Source organism: Amblyraja radiata, chromosome 34 (genome assembly GCF_010909765.2).
Source record: "Amblyraja radiata isolate CabotCenter1 chromosome 34, sAmbRad1.1.pri, whole genome shotgun sequence".
Classification (NCBI taxonomy): Eukaryota; Metazoa; Chordata; class Chondrichthyes; order Rajiformes; family Rajidae; genus Amblyraja; species Amblyraja radiata.
In genome coordinates, this window is record NC_045989.1 from 5,074,110 (window position 1) to 5,092,436 (window position 18,327).

The 18,327-nt window shown below is 42.0% G+C and overlaps 1 long non-coding RNA gene across 1 annotated transcript in view; it reads left to right on the top strand.

The window, feature by feature from the left end:
- Positions 1 to 6,838: 6,838 nt before the first annotated feature.
- The window catches only part of LOC116991486, a 194,751-nt gene continuing 183,262 nt past the window's right edge, over positions 6,839 to 18,327 (top strand). The window contains exon 1 of the long non-coding RNA XR_004416799.1: positions 6,839 to 7,296. This is a non-coding gene — a long non-coding RNA (uncharacterized LOC116991486). The remainder of the gene's footprint in view (positions 7,297 to 18,327) is intronic.

The following is an 18,327-nucleotide window of genomic DNA, read 5'->3' on the forward strand; positions in this document are numbered from 1 at the left end:
TGGCTGATCATCCAACTCAGTATCCCATCCCTGCCTTCTCTCCATATCCACTGATCCATTTAGCCACAAGGGCCACATCTAACTCTCTCTTAAATATAGCCAATGAACTGGCCTCAACTACCTTCTGTGGCAGAGAATTCCACAGATTCACCACTCTTTGTGTAAAAAATGATTTTCTCATCTCGGTCCTAAAAGACTTCCCTCTTATCCTTAAACTGTGACCCCCTAGTTCTGGACTTCCCCAACATCGGGAATAATCTTCCTGCATCTAGCCTGTCCAACCCCTTAAATTTTTTGTAAGTTTCTATAAGATCCCCCCTCAATCTTCTAAATTCTAGCATGTACAAGCCAAGTCCATCCAATCTTTCTTCATATGAAAGTCCTGCCATCCCAGGAATCAGTCTGGCGAACCTTCTCTGTACTCCCTCTATGGCAAGAATGTATTTCCTCAGATTAGGAGACCAAAACTGTACGCAATGCTCCAGGTGTGGTCTCACCAAGACCCTGTACAACTGCAGTAGTACCTCCCTGCTCTTATACTCAAATCCTTTTGCTATGAATGCTAACATACCATTTGCTTTCTTCACTGCCTGCTGCACCTGCATGCCTACTTTCAATGACTGGTGTACCATGACACCCAGGTCTCGTTGCATCTCCCCTTTTCCTAATCGGCCACCATTCAGATAATAGTCTACTTTCCTGTTTTTGCCACCAAAGGGGTGGGGCAAGAGCTTGCAAGTTAAGGTGTTCATTTGCAGGTGATTTTTTGGGGCGAGAGAAGGGTGGAGATCGTCACACGTGTTGGAGGTGGTAGAGGGAGAAGACAAAGGGCTGCAAATAGTGGAAACTGATAAGAATGGAAGGCGAGGAAGGAACTGCTGGTTTAAACCGAAGACAGACAAAAAAAATGTTTCTGGCCGTCTGAAGAAGGGTCTCGATACGAAACGTCACCCATTCCTTCTATCCGGAGATGCTGCCTGTCCCGCTGAGTTACTCCAGCATTTTGTGTCAATCTTCAATGAAATGCAGAACTAGAGGGGGGGATGTTGGGGAGATGAGAACGGGAGAGGAATACAATTGGGGACCCGAAGGGTGAAGGGTTGGGTTGTGACCAGAGGGAGGAATTGGAGGGGGGGGGGGGGGGGGGGGGGGGGGGGGGGGGGGGGGGGGGGGGCTTGAATGCTCATGATTCCCTCTGCGGCTTCATATCTGTCCATTTCGATAGGGAGAATGGGTTGTATCCGTCCATTAAGTCTATATATTTCTGAATTGGATGACTAGTTTGGGATTCATTAGATCCATTCTGGTAATCAATGAAAGGTGGGGGAGGGGAGGGGTGGGGGTGAAAAAGCAGTTTATTACAGTAGTGCGACTTTAGGGTAAAAGGTTCAACTTTGCAAGTGTTTAACAATAAGTGCACCAAACATGGAATCTTACTATATTATACAACAAATTGTAATTAAAGTTAACACGAATGAAGGTCCTGGTCCGAAACATCGCCTATCCGTGTTCTCCAGAGACGTTGCCCGACCCGCCGAGTTACTCCAGCAATTTGTGTTTTTTCATTACACATATCTACTTATCAAATTAAAAACCCTCTTGTTAGAATCCGTTACCTTTCAATGGAGACTACCAGAAACACCTGGAAAGGTAAAGATGAGGAATATATTAATTTAAGACCTAATTTTGCCCCACAAAAATTCGTGAAATGATCAAATGCGAAAGGAAATAACCCAAGGCCAGTTACAGACACTTAAGCTTATATCCAGTTTGTGAAAGTCTGGTCTGGAGATAGGTTGTAACGCGTAGGTGACCCGGTTACCTGGGACCTTAGGCTTCGCGTTTTTTTCCCCACCAATTGCAATCGATTCAGTACAACACTGAACGCTGCCTCATCTAGAAACGATGACGCGCAAAACTCGAGACAGCGATAACACGCGAACCTGTAGATGCTGTGATCCTGTTTTATAAATAACAACTCTATTCGGTCGATACAATTGACGGTGAAACTGTACATTTAATTTCATTATTTTACCCTGTCCGTATATCAATCGAAACAGCCAGAACCATGTATATTACATTACCTTTCAACTACTAGTAATTGGGTAGAATTGGCAATATGTCCTTTGCAGCCTTCTGAGAACAGGCATAATTGTATTAATATATAAATGTATGGATAGAGTTGGTTATAAGTGAGTAATTAATATCATTATTATGGTTTCTAATTATCTGTGGTTATAGATTTTGCTAAACAAGGTTGTTACGGAAATGTAAAATATTGAAATATTATTGGCTTCTTGTTCAATCTCATAGATGCAGAATTCTTTCATCACAGCCTGGTTCTCGGGTTCAGGGGAAGAGAATGGCAGTCAGCAGAATGGAGGCGCAACCCAGACAAAGGGGTTATTGTCGTGTGGGCTCCTTTATAGCGCACTGCTATTAACTACACATTGAATTCGAGATCCAGTTAACTAAGTTTCCTTCTTGAGATCAAGGTCAGAGGTTTGATGGGTGTAAACGGGGCTGAGTAGTGGGAAGCTAAAAAGGAGAATGAAACGCGAGTGTTGACATTGCAAATGTAATATATCCAGGTTTAATATGCTGTTAATGAGTTAACTGGACAATATGTAGAAACCTCGCGGGTGATAGGGGCACGAGGTATAAAACAAACTAGCAGAGCCTGCGTGAAACCATGGCCGAGTATTCAGTAAAATACCGCAAGTACTGGAAATCTGAAATAAAACAAAACTGACGAAAGCTAATTGACCTGAAACGGTAACTGCGCCTCTCTCTCCATTGATGCTGCCTGACATGCTGAGCTCACCTCGCCGTTTTCCGTTTTGATAACAGGTTTCAGTAAGCTACTTTGAATGTCAGGAGCAACAAATGTTTTGAACTATTTCGTTTTATCCCCTTGAAAACGTGGACGTGGTTTAATGCCATTACCCTTGTTAAGGAGGGGAAGAGTGTTCGCGGTCGAGATGTCCACTTAGGAAACCTGAACGGAAACCTCTGGAGACTTTGAGCCCCATCCAAGGTATCCGTGCGGTTCCCGAAGGTTCCCAGGGGGTTTTGTCAGTCTCCCTACCTGCTTCCACTACCTGCAACCTCCGGCAACCACCTGCAACCTCCGGGAACCGCACGGAAACCTTGGGTGGGGCGCAAAGTCTCCAAAGGTTTCCGTTCAGGTTTCCTAAGTGGGACAGGGGATAGGCTGCCGAATCCAGCTGGTTGGGCTCCAAACTTTAGAACTCCCCCATGAAACCGATCCCTCTATCCCTCTACCCGTCTACCCCTCTATCCATTTATCTCTTTATCTCTCTATCTCCTCATCCTTCTATCTTTATGTCCCTCTATCCCTCGCTTCACCACAGTGAACAACAGAGGAGGAGGACTGAACTTTGGTGCCTTCCCTCACAGTGGGAAACTTTGATTCCGCTGTGTGGGGATGTCTATGTTAAAGACTATCGTGTTCTGTGCTTTTTTATTCGTCTGGCTGCTTGGTGACCACACATTTCACTGTTCCAATTGGTACATGTTCCAATAAATGTACCTCTTCTCTCTCTCTCTCTCTCTCTCCTCTCCTCTCTTCTCTCCATCATCCTCTCTCTCGCCTCTCTCCTACTCTCTCACTTCTCTCTCTCTCTCTCTCTCTCTCTCTCTCTCTCTCTCTCTCTCTCTCTCTCTCTCTCTCTCTCTCTCTCTCTCTCTCTCTCTCTCTCTCTCTCTTGTTTTCTATTGCTTAGCTGCTCTGCTATCTCTATACGTCTCGTTCAATTTTGCCAATTACACGTATACCTTAGATCGTGTTGCCGCCTTTAGGACTATTTATATATAGTCACAGATAAACGGGTCTAAAGGTTTACAGAGATGCTGCCTGACGCGCTGAGTTCCTCCAGCTTTGTGTGTCTATCTTAGGTCTAAATCATTGGTCCATACCCAGACCGTTCCGCCATTCATTCGCTGTGTATCTTAACTAGATACTCTCTGCATCGCTCAATTGTTGTTACGTGACGCCAAAGGACATCTAACATGCAAACACGGAGTAACCTTTTCCCAGACATGACTGGAGCAAACACAAGGAACTGCAGATGATGGTGAAATCTTGAGTAAAACACAAAGTGCTGGAGGAACAGCATCTGCGGAGGGAATAGATGGCGGGTGGGTTAATGTTATAGATGGAAGCTTCAGAGAGGTCCCCGGGACACATGCTCTATAGATTAACAATAACTGGATCAACATGATGAACAAATGACTGAACCCGTGTATGACGGAACTGCAGATAGACGCTGCTGCTTTAAACACCGAAGAGACTAAAAGGCTTTAGTGACCCAGCGGGTCAGGCAGCATCTCTGTTAAAAAATGAATTGATGACGTTTTAGGGTCGAGACCCTTCTTCTGACTGAGAGTCAGGGAGAGAAAAACTATAGGTATGAAAGGGTACCTAGAACAAATGAATGCAAAAAGACAGATCAAAGCCAGCAACGACGATCAGGGAAATGTGGAGCCCACAATGGTCCAATGTTGGCTGTGGGAAAGGTGACAACGAGTGAAACTCAGCAAGGACGATAGTGAAACAGGCTGAAGAAGGATCTCGACCCGAAACGTCACCCATTTCTTCTATCCAGAGATGCTGCCTGCCCCGCTGAGTTACTCCAGCATTTTGTGTCTATCTTCGGTATATACCAGCACCTGCAGTTCCCTCCTACACAAGGAAACTAGTGCACCGACTAGGGTGGGGAAGGGTCGGAGAGAGAGAGAATGCAAGGGCTACCTGAACATTTGGAATATACGTTCGCCGCATGAGCGTTAGGGCCGAACGGCCGTCGTCATTCAAACCCTTGCACGACCCGAAACGTCACCCATCACTTTTCTCCAGTCTGACCCTGTTTTACTCCAACACTTTGTGACTTCCCTTTCAATCAAACTTCAGTTTCACTCATTGCTTTGGGTTGAGGAGATATCCAACTAAATTGCGATTAACTCTAACTTTTAATTTATTCCAATATCCATTCAGTCAACTCACTCCGGTTAACTTCCCTTGCTCATGCTGAATGTATCTCGGGGTCGGCGAATTTAAATATCAGGCAGACATACACTTATTGTGGGAAAAATGGAAATCGGGCCTTTTAGGTCTGCATTTTCTTTGGAGGCTGGAAAGTTTTTGCAAGTAAATGCACTTGGGGCTTTTGAAAAACAACAAGAAACAGCAGACTACAAAGAGCTTTTTATTTAAATTTGTTTTGAATTTAGCGGATTTGCATGAAAACTGCATGAAATGACCTCATCGGCAGCTGCCATTAACTGTTTAATTAACTATAGAATGGTAGGAGGAGACGAGAAACGTGCCTGGAATCCCATTAGTGTCTCTCTCTCTCTCTCTCTCTCTCTCTCTCTCTCTCTCTCTCTCTCTCTCTCTCTCTCTCTCTCTAGATCTGTCTCTCTCTATCTCTCTCTATCTCTCTCTCTCTCTCTCCCTCTCTCTCCCTCCCTCTCTCCCTCTCTCCCCCTCTCTCTCTCTCTCTCTCTCTCTCTCTCTCTCTCCCACACAAACACACACACACACACGCAGACACACAAACACACACACACACACACACATGCGTGCAGACACGCACACACATACAGCCACACACATGCAGACACATTCACACTCTCTCTCACACACCACATACACACGCCCACAAACTCGCACAAGCACATACACATACAGATACATACACACACACACACACATACAGACATACACGTATACATACACACACATACACAAATACACGAATACATACACACGCGCATACACACATAGAAAGTGTATGAGACAAACACAGCACCACCCAAGTTACCCTTACAGACCAGAGACCGGGGGGGAGAGGGGGGGGGGTGGGGGGGGTGGTAGGGGGACCGGGGGGGGGGGGGGGGGGGGGGGGGTGGAGAGAAAGTGTGTGAGAGAGAGAGAGTGTGTCCGGACTATCAATGAACCAACCGACTGAAAGAAAAATCGCCACCCTCCTTTAAAGATTCAGGCACTTCATAAACCATCTGACGTTGTGTTTCCAAACTCCAAAAAGTTGTAAGGATTCTTGTTCTGCGAGAAATCCATGCGAGGCGCTAAATGTTAAAACCACTCTTATCATTTGGGAACTTGGTCATGTATATTTAGAGGTAACTTTACACCGCGCTGGCAAACTGAAACGTGGCGGGCGGAGACTATTTGCACTTGTGTCTGTCTGCCACGCTTGTTAAGTTTGAACAGACAAACACTTATTTGAATAAAGGTTATATGGTGTCAGTCTGCTCGGATCAAGTGTGTATGTAGTATTATTCTTATTACAGCATCTTATAAAATATGTCATGTTTACAGTTCTGGCTTGGGTTGGTATGTACCATGAAAATAATATTGATGCAAGTTTCTGAAGGAATATCTTCACACCTCATATAAACTATTTGGGCCGTCATAATTGTGCCGGCTCTTGCCAGAACTCCGCTGTTTCTGACTATTACCCGATGTTATATCTTGTTAGATTGCACATACGTTTCATTAACTGGAGGATTTTAGTCGCGAATGTCACTTTGGACAAATTATTCCGACATATTCCAAAAATTATGTCAATGCTTTTTTGAGATCAAGTTACACAAGCGCAAATTAAATGAACAACCTAGGGTGGGTAGTGCATCTCATTCTTGCCGTTGTCATTAATCAGCGATCGATATAAATCTGCTCAGTTTCAATAATATTTCGATCCGAGCGCTTCAGTCGGTCAGGTGAGTGGCGAAGGGTCGGTTTTCGAAGGTGTTCGGTGTATTCTTTTTTGGGGGATAAAATGGTGGCGAGTATAAAGCGGAGTGAGCTGGCCAAACTCAAGTGCAAGTTCACGGGCTTTATTGAGAGCTGTGTTCTCCCCCGTCTCGGGCCTTTTGTCCGCCGCAACAATTGCTCTTTCTTCCTCTCCTGTACTTGGAGCTGCCTGGGAACCCCCAGCATCAAACTTAAACCGCACTGTTGCAGTTTTGCGACTCAAATTATATCCTCTTGGCGAAATTTCCACCATAATCATACGCGCGCTCCCGTTTCAGCCTCGATTGGTATCGAGTCACGAGGGAAAGACGCAACACATGGTAGCAACACGGTGCCGGGATGTTTACTTTTTTTTAATTAACGCTGGGGCTGGGGGTGGGGGAGTTTGTAACTATTCAGTATCAGTGGAAAACTCGAAGTCTCTAAACTTTGAACAACTTTGACAATGGGATGAAAGCGAAGCCATGAAGGGATTGCCTTTACATCTTGAAGATAAGGTAAGGACTGTGTGTGTCTGTGAGTCGCTGTGGCGACTTACTTTGTAAACTGCTGCTCTGTGTGTGTGTGTGTGTGGGGGGGGGGGGGGGGGGGTTATGGAGAAGTCGAACTGGAATGCCTATGTTGAGGAATGTTAGTGCTCGCTGGTATTGGAGAGGGAAGGGAAGGCTTGCTCGATCTTTGCATAAATCAGAGGTCACTGGCGCTTGCTATCTGGGTAGTGACACCGTTTGACCCGACACAGCCCTCCTGAGCTGGTTGCACAATGAGGTTGCTTCTGACACAATGCCTGAACTGAATTACCAACCTTCTGGACCAAAGTCATCTCCGCCAGCCGTCCCCTCACCCCGAACATAGGTCTTTATCATCAGTGCCATTGCTGAATCGAACGACAATCCGTTTAATCGATCACTATTAACTCTGCAGGGTTTTCTAATGGACCCAGTGCAAGGTTATCGAAACTAGTCTATAGACATATCACAAATATATAATGTGGGGAAGAGGCTGATTTAACACGTTTATTTTACACAACTTTACCATATTCCACTGACCCGCGATTTCAAATATATTAACAATTTTGAAACTGTTGCCATTTCTCTATTTATCTGCAGATTAATAACCACTTATCTTAAACTGAAAAAAATCCCATCGAGCCATTACAAATCTGATACTTTGCAATGTAAAATTTCAACCGAGTGCTATTATAAGTAACCTGAAAGATGCATCCAGTATTTCACGCGATCAATTTGGTAGAACCTACACGGATTTTATTTAGACATTTAGTAATAAAGTGAATAGTAAGGTTAGTTTCCTGCTACAGAGTGCAGGGCTTTGTTGAGGTTGTCATAGTTTTAAAACTAGAGTTATATATAAATTTAAAAAAACCCCATGAGATGTGTTAGATAGGAACTGCACCAATCAGCTAGTGATTCAAAACCAGGGCTGCTCCGCCGTTTGAATTTCGCCTTTCACTCGGTCAACAGATCAATTAGTTATATAGCAATGGACAGAGATTAAATTCGGGCTAGGGGTCCGACACAGCTCGTGTTTTTTCTAAAGGTCACGGTTACTGAATGGAGTTATCCTACCGACAGCTTTACATGTCAGGGGTGTTAGAGGGCTTAGTTCTCCGGAAATAGGTTGAAAGCCTTGAGTTTATTTTGTGTTCATTTATGGTGTGTCGTACACAATAAAGGGGTCAGCCCGCCCCACACCCTGCCCATCAGATGGTTCACGGGCCAAGCCTAATGCCGACCTTTTGCACTTGCTGAGGTGGAGGAGAAGCGGGCACATTTGGGCAGAAGACCCCGTGCGCAGTAAATTTGTTCAGGATCCAGAGAATTACAAATTCGCAATACGAATATCTGAAATTAATTGCTCTCTCACTAGAAGCAAATGATTTCAATTCACCTTGCGCTTCTTAGTTAGACACTAACACGCTGCAATATGTTGACGATTAGCACAACAAAGACCAAACTGCTGGAGGAAAGGAAGAAGGGCATCGACCCGAAACATAGTCTGCTCATTTCCCTCCAAAGATGCTGCCTGCCCTGCTGAGTTCCTCCAACATTTAATTGTTTTCGCTGAAAAGTCCAGCATTTGCTGTCGCTTGTGTCTCCAATATATTGATACCGCATGTTTTGCTATTTTTGGGGGCATCGCTTTCTGCATGAAGGGGTTGGAGAGATGCCGTAACATGAGCGAGGAAGTATGTGTTGTGAGTGAATGGAATGGAGGGAGAGTGGGGATGAGAAGGAAACAAAGCTACGAGTGAATTGAAGGATATGGGATAGGTGCAGCTATTTAAGCGACGGACAGATAGATGGATGGAAGACGAATGATGGTCTTGGCATCATGTTGGGCGCAGACATTGTGAGCTGATGGCTTCTTGTGCTGTGCCGTTCTATGATCTATCCAGATTAAGCTGTTGGAAGGAATTCTTAACTAAGAGAGGGGTTGACTCTAAAAATGCATTGAAGCTCCATGAACCCAGAGGCAACTGGACGAACGACTGAGCTTGATGTGAGATGCCCTTTGTAGCGTTGACCAGCGAATCTGTCGGATTGGTTGGATGGGGTCTGGTCCACTAATTATTGCCCAACGTCAGGCGGGAGGAATATGATGCCGCGTCGCCATTGAGATATCTTCGACCCGAGGGGGCAGACGGAGAGAAGTGGTTATTTTAGAGCCGGCCATTTTAGTATTACGGTGCAGTTTTCAACTCCAATTTCCCAAATGCGAATCTACCAAATTGAAACGGGTTGCCCAAACGCTTGCGCAACGGAATAAATATATGAGTGAAAAGTGTCGCTCAACGCTGTTTGGTATTTTTAAGCAGCCGACACCCCATTGTTAGATGTAATTTTACCCAGATAATGCAGTACGATATGCTACCACGTGAGTTCACCGAGCGATAATACCGCAATCATAGCCCAACCTCCAAAACAGACCAAAGGTCGGGAAATTCCATCGTAACTGATGCCCAGGTTAATTTCGTGCAAGTATCTGGCTGGACTTGCATTTTTGCTTCCTTCCCCTATTCCTTCGTTACTTTAATATTAATCACATTCTTGGAGATTCGCCTTCTTGGAATATTTACGTGACCGGAATATTTACCGACGTTAGTAACATGGCGCTGCGGAACTTGAGCCGCTAGATTCAGAAAACAAGTGTGTGTGTATGTGTGTGTAAAAATAAACCCGCACACAGTTGCCAATATAATCGCTGGGGTAACATCTACACCTTTTCCCAAAAATATATAAATCGATAAATATTTCCAATATGCGTTGAAATTAACTACGCATTGATTTTAAACGCTCATTCATCACCCAGGCATCCGGGGAATGAACTACTTCTGGTCTTTGTGTGGGATTATGCAGCTGAGGGGGAGAGAGGTGGTTAACCGACCCACACCTCCCAACTCTTGGATCCGGCCCATGTGGTTTTTGAGGATTATTGACAACTGTAATATCCTGTTAATTGATGATATGATTTTCAGCTTCAAATCGCATTGTGCTTCGTGTTAAGATACAGCGAGGCATTAAATCTATCTAGTCCAACGAGGCAATCTGATTGGTTCCGATATCCCCCAGTACATTTCAATGAAAAAATTGCACGTACAGTAGGTCTCGAGGGAGACCTTCAACTTTAAGAAGCGTCTCGACTCGAAACGTCACCTATTCCTTTTCTCCAGAGATGTTAGACCCGCTGAATTACTCCAGCTTTTTGTATCTCTCGTTAACTTTAGTTCGGTGGGCTGGTCTTCAAATTTAGGATAGACACAGAATGCTGGAGTAACTCAGTGGGACAGGCAGCATTTCTGGGGAGAAGGAATGGGTTAATTTTTCTGGTCGAGACCCTTCCTCAGACCCATTCCTTCTCTCCAGAGATGCTGCCTGCCCCGCTGAGTTACTCCAGCACTTGGGTCTATCTTCGGTGTAAACCAGCATCTGCAGTTCCTTCCTTCAAATTGTTCTGATGTGGATGCTCTGATGTGGTGTTTTGCCTCTATTTGAAATGCGTGTGTATGTTTTGTGTATGTGAGTGCGGGTTGGTGGGGTGTTAAGATGGCGTGGGAGTGCGGAATGGTGAAAGGGGAAGATATTCAAACTGTGGAGCAATCTGAAGCCTTCTTAAGCCAAATGGCATTGTGTAAAGTTTGCTTTGGTCCTAAATAAAACCCATTGGGAACTAATGTTAGTGGGCCCATCTTTATGGTCAAAATGTGGGCTGGTTTTAATCACATTCGCCTTTTAGTTTCCTTGCTACAGGTTAGCGGATAATGATTACTTTACCTAAGATAAAACATTGCAGCCCTATTAAAATGATTCCTGAATCTATCAATGTCAAAAAAGTCAACAATTCTTTTCAATTTTCAACGTTAGTTCAGTGTCTTGCTTATAATTTGAAGTTGTTTGGAACTCATTTTACTGCCAAAGGGACATCAGGACTGTTGAGAAAGTAGTAACACGAATATTCAGTCCCAAACAACAATGCTTCTCATTGCTGCTGCTTTCTTTTGCCATTTCAGCTTTAATTTATATCTATTAACGATGATCTAATATAATTATATATGAATCTAGTGCTTTCGGCATTAATGGTATGAAGAGATAACATCTCTGGACTTTATCTTGCACTTCATGTTATTCCCTTTATCCTGTACCTCAACACTGGGCGATCGTAATCATGTATCGTCTTTCCGCTGACTGGACAGCGCACGTCAAAAAGCTTTTCACTGTACCTCGGTACACACGACGGCGAAACAAAACTAAACTAAATCTCATCATATATGCATGGTTTGCAAAATGCTTAATCTATTTTCATCTAATTGTTTTAAGGTCCATTCTGTGATTTGCATTGACCAATTTTGGAAGTCCCACCCGACTGTATCGATATTTCAAATGTCTTGAATACGGTATCCAGACCCACAGCATCAGAGCAATGGGCCATGCGTTTCCTGTGTAGCCTGGACATTCTCCATTCGTACACCTTCAGCATTCCAGGTACACCGAGGCCAAGCCCAATAGACGGAAACGGTCAATAACATCTGACCCCAGGTGATTCCATCTGGCCCCTCTTGCAAATACACCTTGAAGGCTTTCCGTGCCATACCCTCGTCCGAATATCTGGGGCAATAACTTAAAAAAAGTGGAGGATAGAGTAACGAAATATTTTGAAATGATCCCACGACGCAACCTCAGCGAAACGCAAAAATACTTAATTACCAATTCCTTTCGGTCTTGGTGCCTATTATTGATAATTCGTGTGGTTATTAAATGTTGAATGGTTTATGCTTCTGCTTGCAAGATCCAAATTTAATGAAGAATATAGAGCGGTGCATTTTTTAAGTGTAATAAGTGGGGCTATTCAGAAGTCATAGTCTAAAAACCTACACTGTTCAAGTTGGCCCACAGCCACAAAGAGGAGGGTGGCAGGTGTAACTTACCCCGATGCTTACCGTCCATTTTGTAGGAAATAACAAGAGGCAGCGGTGATCTGTATTTATAAGGATGGTCACTGATCAGCTGAGGTAAAATGTACAAGTTTAAATTATAAAACGAACATCCTGATAATGGGCAGTGGCTAAAGTAAATTAAAGAGTTAATTTCAAGGTTAAGATTTCAGGCGAGTTGAAGGCTGCGAGCTGATGATGCTGATCAAGCTATTGTCTAGTGTGTAGGAAGGAAGTGCAGATGCTGGTTTACACCGAAGATAGACACAAAATGCTGGAGTAACTCAGCGAGACAGGCAGCATCTCTGGAGAGAAGGAATGGGTGACGTTTCTGGTCGAGACCCTTCTTCAGGCATCTTCAGTCCCTTCTGGACTATTGTCTAGTCCAGAATCACTTGTTTGTTTTACTGGAGGTCTTGAGCCCTTTGTTTCTATTCAACTACAAGGAACCAGCGCCTCGGCGCCTAACGGGTTAAGGGGCATGCAATATGGTGCAAGCACGTTGAGGAAAATATAGTTCCCATAGTTGGGGAGGGAGGGAAGGGGGGGGGGGGGTGGTCTAAGCCGTGAGAAGGAACAGGGCAATTCACAACAACACCAAAGGCAGTGCAAAAATCACTCAATAATCCAAACAGTCTTTGAACATTTCCTCGGAGTGATCTAATGCATGGGAGCTTTAATTGCATTCTCATTCCTACCGCTGCAAATGTATTTAAAAGCGTTTTAAGAGCGTAGTTGTTGAGGTTGTATTTGTCGCCTTGCTTGCCACACCCCCGGCCAGAGAGAGAGTCGTTGTGCGTGTGTGCAGAGGGAGCTCCATTAACTGTCAATGTCTGCACTCATTGTGGTGGAGCTAATGCACCTGCTAGCCTGATTACATTTGAGTACTGTGTACAGTAACTCAATAGCGTTCCCCACAATGCTGCCTTTAGATCAGCGCATTCTCCTTTTTCCTAGGCACTTAGGCCCATTTTCTTCCAAGCAAATTGCCTTTTCTATAACCATTTACAATCAATTGTACACACATCTGTTTCTCCACCCCCCCCACCCCCCTTGAAAAAAAAACACCTCTATACAGCCCGATCTGTAATCTAAGCGCCTTCTCTTTTCGTTTACCTCGTTGCCCAATTCACAATAAACAGATATTAGAACGTTTTGTCAGCTTCACAAAAGCAAGTGATTTATTTTCGGTGTCCGTGAATCAGTGTGTACGGATTCTAGCTATTACTGCGATGTCAACAACAAAACGGTCCACTGGTATTTGAGTGTAGGATTTATATATACATATAAATATATATACATATAAATTATACTTAATGGGTGTGAAACAGTTGGCCCTATTTTTCCACCTTAGTGTCTAAATTTATTCCTTAAATTAAATCGTTATATGATTAACATTAAGGCTTCACCAAACTTCCGTTAATGGTATTAACATCTGGGCTCTACACAATGAAGCGATGAACTCAAGCTGCTTGGACCAATTTATTAATACCAATTCACTTTTTTTTTGTCGTAGCTGAACATATCTTACATGAGATTATTAGCCTGTGCGATTTCCACTGTTTTGTGAATGACTCCTAATTTGGCGAGAAGATGGGTGATCACGACAGCCAGGCAGCATAAGGTCCCGAATTCTGACTTCCTTTTTGTTTTGGTCTCTGAGTCCAAATCTGGATCATGTGCCCCTCGTGCTGACATCTGCAAATTGATGCTGCAGAAAGTCATTCTGCGACTGATGCTCGAAAATGTCAGACCAAATTACAATAGGTGATTAAAATAAGATGTATTCGATCAATCTCTACATCCAAAAGGATGACTCAAACACATAAATTTAAAATCAGATTAGCTAAATAGATTAAACCCAGCCTGCTGTGAAAATATGCACCAGGATAACACAAATACTGGCGCATATAGATTATTATTTTGCAATGCCACTTTCAGAGATATACATATCATTTTTATGGCTTGCCTTTACCTTTAAGAATACACTTATGGTTTTGTTATCCTATTAACTTCTGAAAGTTGTTTAAACTGACAATTCATTTGATAAATGCATATTATACATTGGAAATTATAATAGAGGGGGCATTTCCTTAATATAATTGGTTTTAATTATCAGAAATCTTATTTTTGAAATTAAGTGGCTTGCTTTGAAAAATACAAATTTTTCATTGAAAAGAATGCTTGGATTGGTGAATTGGTGAATTGGTGAATTGGTGAATTGGTGAAAAAGTGAATTGGCCCAATATATATTAGCCTTACAGCTCGAGGACATTAACACAATTTCCAAATGTCAACTCAATAGAAAAAAAGTACCGCCTTGAAATGTGCACCTTAGATAGTTACATCAATATTGGAGGAAGAAAGTTACATGCAGTAACTTTGCAAATGGGATAGGAAAGTTCATTAATTTATGTTTGCAGTGGTTGCAAAATCATAGAGGCAAAAATATTCAGCATCTGAACCAATGCATAATTTCATAACTTCTGAAATCTGAAGACTGCCATTTAAATTTCAATGGGGTTCGGATGAGGAGGGAGGGGAGGGGGGGGGTGGGGGTGGAATCACACCTTGTATTTGTTTTAGCAATAATGCAAAAATGAGTCTTTGTACCATTGCAGAGTGCATAAAGTTAAACAAGTAAATCAAATATGTGTAAAGTCTGAAGAATGGTATCAACCCAGAATGTTACCCATTCCTACTATCCAGATATGCTGCCTGGCGTTTATTTGATAAATGCATTTTATACAGGCAATTCACATTTTTAAGCCAGTTTAAACACCTTTCATTTTGTATCTATCTTTGGTGTAAACGAGCATCTGCAGTTCCTTCTTAAACATATACGATATGTGAATAGATTTGGATGAAGTAATGCATGTAAGAGTTCATGTAGAGTTTAAGCTCCATCAAATGGTTCATTTCTATGTTTCAAATGAATGTAACCATGGTTCAGATGATATAAAACTAGAGTTTTCAAAGCTAATAGACAGAAGTACACAAGAATTACCACAGCCCGAGGTGCTTGGAAAACAAGAAAAGGAACAGCAAGGTAAAATTGGCAGAAAAGCCACACGATAGATTTGATAGACCAAATATCAATTTCCTATGTTGAAATATATGTTCGAAATGTAAGTGATCTGCTTGCGATCATTTTTTAATTGGCACATGTGAGTTGCAATTGGTTAAAGGATAGGGGAAAAAAGCTGTCTTCACATGGTGGTCTTGCCTCTCTCTAGATGGGTACATTTTACAATTATCTATCCTGTGGACATTAATCCAAGGCTGAGATTATTGCGTTGTACATCCTAGACTGTTCTTACAATGATCTACAATGTGAAGCAGTTAAAAATATAACTAAAATTGAAAAATGATTTAAAAGAAAAAAAAATATTTTTTCATATTGTGACTTTGGTGGCTTTTTAAAGATGTCTCATAGTGCTTCATAGCTAATGAAGGACTTTTGAAGCATATTGATTATTGAATAGGAAACAGTGGTAAACACGCATATTGCACTTCCCACAACAGGAAGTGTGATGGACATTTATGCGATAATCTAAATTTAAGCATCTAATTATTGGCCAGAGCATCAAGAATACCCTCGCTGCTTTTCTTTAAAATAGGCCGTAGAATATTTCTGGTCCACCTGAAAAGGCCGATGAAACTTCATCTTATCTGCTCAGCTGAATGACTGACCCTCCGACACTTCAGTATTCTCACTGTATCATATCAACGCAATGTGCAAGAATTTTGTTCTCCGGTCTTTAGAGAAGAGTTTAAAGCCCTGACCCCCATGATTATGTATTACAAATTAAACTACAGTAGGCACTGTAAAATATTATTAATAAAATTGACCTTCCCTTCAGTAATTCCAGGAAGAAGTTTCAAATTCATAGCCACAAAGCAATATAGTTTTCCACTTCCCTTTGACTGAACATATCTCAAATTAAAAAAAAAAAAAAATTTCAATTGTTTGCCCTGTGAATTTTTACAAATTATTACCTTCCAATGCCGACTTAAAGACTCGGTACTAATCATTCTCTGTAGTCAATCTTCATACTTGAATTATAGACAGAGTCCAAGAAGGAAATGGAACCATGCTCTTTCCAGGCCATTGAATAATTTCATTCACATGATATTGCTGTTATTACATCTAGATAGATGTCCAATGCTCTCCCACCTGTTCTCATGTCTTCCATTCTCAATAAATAAACTAATCTGAATTTTACAACTTGCATCCTAACGTGCCAAGTTCTATTCACAAGTGAACCCTCTATTTTGAACCACAAACTAGAGCAGCAAGATATTTCTCCAGTTTTCCATTTGCACCAATCCTCAATTTTCTCCCTCCTACTCCATCCAAGTTCTGGAGGTTAACTGCTAATAAACTCAACGTTTTCACTTTTCCCTCCTTGTGGATACTTCGTAAAATTAATGTACTTAACAAAGTTTTTGTGTACATGTCCTGTTACCTCATTATGTGAATTAATATCAAATCTTAATAACCAGATTGCTCCAAAATATGTTGGGGTGCTTTACTGATCTATGTTTTTCCTTGTGTCTTCCTCATTCACTGGTCAGGAAATGAACTAATTGAGGTCTGAAATTCACCATGGACTTCCTCTATTACCCCATCAATTGGGTTTCTGCTCCTTCCTTTGGATTAAAATGTCTGTAACCAAAGTAAGAAATGTTGGACTTTGTGTTTATGATAATAATTCTTCTTGTCTCCTCGCTGATACATCAACACAATTGAGAACTGAATTCCTCAACCCTTCCTTCTGCTGCTTTCCCACTCATTCCCACCCAGTTGTAGCCAGATATTCAGCCATTTTAAGATTGGTTATTGAATCCATATAGTATAACACAACACTGGAATTAGGAGCACAACTTTTCACAGTAGCAAAATATAAATTGGCTTTTGCATTAATGCTGCACACAAATAAAAGGCTTAAATCTTCTGTCCACCTCTTGCAAGTTGACATGGAGAATGTCTAACTATTGATACCCGTGGTTTCAAAATAGTGATCTTTAGATATTAGTAGATTTTAAATATAGTGATATACTTCTCCAGAAACATTATTGCATCTATTACTCATTTGAAAAACATATTTTATTCCACATCAACAATGCTTCAATTTGATGTTTTGCAATTTTATTTTTTGGCCTGTTTAGAAAGCAACTTAAATGGAATGCATGTATGATGTTTTCTGTATTGGAGGCTTTGATTTTAGTCAGCCCACATTGGGACTTGTCAAGTTAGGAGCAGATTTTTTTCCTGAATTATTATCTTGAAAATATATATGATGCTGCATTACAAAAATATACACAGTGATACCGCTGTAGATCCTGGAACCTGGGATCAATCCTGACCTCGGGTGCTGTCAGTGTGGAGTTTGCATGTTTTTCTGTTCTCTTCCGGTCTCTCCCAGGTGCTCCGGTTTCCTCCCTTAAGACGTTGGTTTGTAGATCAAGTAGTCTCTGTAAATTGCCCCAAGTGGGTGAGGTGGATGCATAAATGGGATCATGCAGAATTACTGTGAAAGGGTGATTGCTAGTCAGTGTGTAATTGTTGGGCCAAAAGGCCTGTTTCCATGCTATATCCTTCAATCAATCAATCAAACAATCAATCAATCAATTCTTCAGAAGAATTTTACCATCAATATAAAATAAATCTGTGAATATAAAAAACGTACCATTGTTTCTAGGCTCAAAAGAACAATGTAAAATGTTATTGTGAACTCGCATACGGTATGGAAGCTGTGAAAATATTGACTGTTTAGGATATTCCATTGCTGGACAACTTGAAAAGACCCTGGGAGCAGTATTTAATCTGAGCTTCAATAATAACCACCAGTAAATAAACTAAACTGAACTAAATTAAACTACAGAGTCAATAGCAAAAAACCCATAGATTTCCTTCGCTCCTTAGATGCTGCCGCACCCGCTGAGTTTCTCCAGCACTTTTGTCTACCTTCGATTTTCCAGCATCTGCAGTTCCTTCTTAAACATAGAATTATACTGTCTAATAATTATGCCTAATATTATATATTCGCCTTCACATAGAATCATAAACTTTGTA